Source organism: Vicia villosa, unplaced genomic scaffold, assembly GCF_029867415.1.
Source record: "Vicia villosa cultivar HV-30 ecotype Madison, WI unplaced genomic scaffold, Vvil1.0 ctg.000764F_1_1, whole genome shotgun sequence".
NCBI lineage: Eukaryota > Viridiplantae > Streptophyta > Magnoliopsida > Fabales > Fabaceae > Vicia > Vicia villosa.
Genome location: NW_026705343.1, coordinates 441,754 through 443,924, shown reverse-complemented (window position 1 = coordinate 443,924; position 2,171 = coordinate 441,754). Strand labels below are relative to the sequence as shown.

The window sequence follows — 2,171 nt, the reverse complement described above, 5'->3', positions numbered from 1 at the left end:
TTCAGTGGGCTGGTTCGTCTCCTTTGGGCCTTTGGGTCTTCTTTAGCATATTTGGGCCTTATTTGCACTCCCTTTTTACTTCAGCACCCATTTTTCATCTTTTAGGCATAAATAGTGGTCGTTTTAGCTCCATTTATTCTCCTTTTCACAAATAGTCATAATAAGAGCGTAAAACCTGAAACAAAGCAAAAACTCGCGTAATATCATAATAAATCAATATAATAAACAGAAAATGCTATAATTATCTATGGATTTCAGGCTAAATATACGATATAAAATCGTGTTATCAAATTCCCCAAGACTTGAACATTTGCTTGTCCTCAAGCAAAATAACAAGATAAAGATAGGAGGACAACGAAATCAAATATGCTTCCACCACGTCGTTCGGTCATACTCAGCTACATAGTGTTCTTGTTTTAAGATAATGTTACAGATCCTAGCAATAAACTTATAGTAGCGACACTAGACAACTCCCAGTATGCATACCAATCCGAATCATGCCATTATAGCTCGACCTTGACTCGTCATCATGTTTCACCCTTTTCATTTGCGCGCAATCACATTAAGCCCATTATCTTGACACGCATATAGCAGAGTAGTCGGTTAGTGACTATGATCCTTCTTATGGAGTTCTGGCACAATTATGTGGTATACTCCTTAGCGCTCATTTGTAGATCGCGGGGAATCGGACAATAGTCCTTCCTACCAAGTTCAATACCAGATGACTTCTGAACCAATCATTAATGAGTTTTTAAATTCTTTGTATTTGAGATTTGCGACCGTTAGGTTAAATGATCTTGTGAGGATCATCTTACTTAGTAGGCACATTTCTTGTTACGGTTAAGCATATAATTATTTTTATGAGGATCATACACTTATATTCATCGACTCTCTGCGTAGTTTGTATCTAAGACGGTGCCGACTGCTAGAATAAACTACTAAGGGTTACTTCAAAAATTAAAGTCGATGGTTTCGGTATAAAGGGTATTCAAATCGGTTACGCATACTTTGGGGTTTTAGAGTGTTGGGACAATAAGGATATTGACTTGAATCTAAGTCAATTTCTATGCATTTGGTGTTTGAGTAGCTTCGTATTTCTCGAACGTGTGGGGTTTTGCATTTTATCGTTTAGGAGCAAAAATTTTGTTATGCGTAGCTAAGGCATCTACTTTGTTCGATAGTTGTTTTAGTTGCTCGCTATTGTGGATGTTTTGATTTAGGAAGTCCTTATTGGTTTGTTGTTGGGAAGCTATAAAGTTCTCCATCATGATTTCTAGATTTGACTTCCTAGGGGTGTTTTGAGCAGCTACAGGCGCTTTTTGGTAGCCAGGTGGTACAGCAGGTGCTTGTCCAGGGGCGTACAACGCGTTATTGTTTTCATAAGAAAAGTTCGGGTGGTTTTTCCATCCAGGGTTATACGTGTTAGAATAAGGGTTTCCTTGAGCATAGTTTACTTTATCATATGGGACTCCAGTCAAGAGTTGACATTCGGCAACTGCGTGTCTAGTCAATCCACAAATCTCGCAGTTAGGTGTTACAGCAGCAGCGGTGGCTGAAAGAGTGATGGTTAAGTTCTCGATCTTTTGAGTTAAAGCGTCTACTTTAGCGTTAACGCGGTCTATACCACTTATTTCGTACATTCCTCCTTTGGTTTGGGCTTTCTCTAGAGCGGCTCGTTCTCCACCCCATTGGTAATGGTTTTGTGCCATGTTCTCTATGAGGTTGTATGCTTCATCATGGGGTTTGTCCATTAATGCTCCGCCAGCAGCGGCATCTATATTCATTTTAGTGTTATATAGGAGACCACCATAGAAAGTATGGATGATCAGCCATGGTTCGAGTCCATGATGAGGGCATAGTCTAAGCATGTCCTTGTAACGTTCCCAAGCTTCGAAGAGTGATTTGTTATCTTTCTGGGTAAATCCGTTGATTTGACCTCTTAGCATAGCAGTTTTGCTAGGCGGAAAGTATCTCGCTAAGAATACTCTCTTCAATTCATCCCATGTAGTTATGGAATTAGAAGGCAGGGATTGAAGCCACGCTCTAGCTCTATCTCTCAAGGAGAAAGGAAAGAGACGTAATCGAATAGCTTCGGAACTAACGTTGTTAGCTTTGACAGTGTCGGCGTATTGCACGAACATAGATAAATGGAGGTTGGGGTCGTCTGCAGG

At 40.1% G+C, this 2,171-nt stretch overlaps 1 non-coding gene across 1 annotated transcript; it reads left to right on the top strand.

Moving 5' to 3' along the window:
- Positions 1-1,839: 1,839 nt before the first annotated feature.
- On the top strand, positions 1,840-1,946 carry LOC131631080 (small nucleolar RNA R71). Its single transcript, XR_009292607.1, has one exon. It is a non-coding gene; the product is annotated as a small nucleolar RNA R71 (small nucleolar RNA).
- The last annotated feature ends 225 nt before the right edge of the window (positions 1,947-2,171 follow it).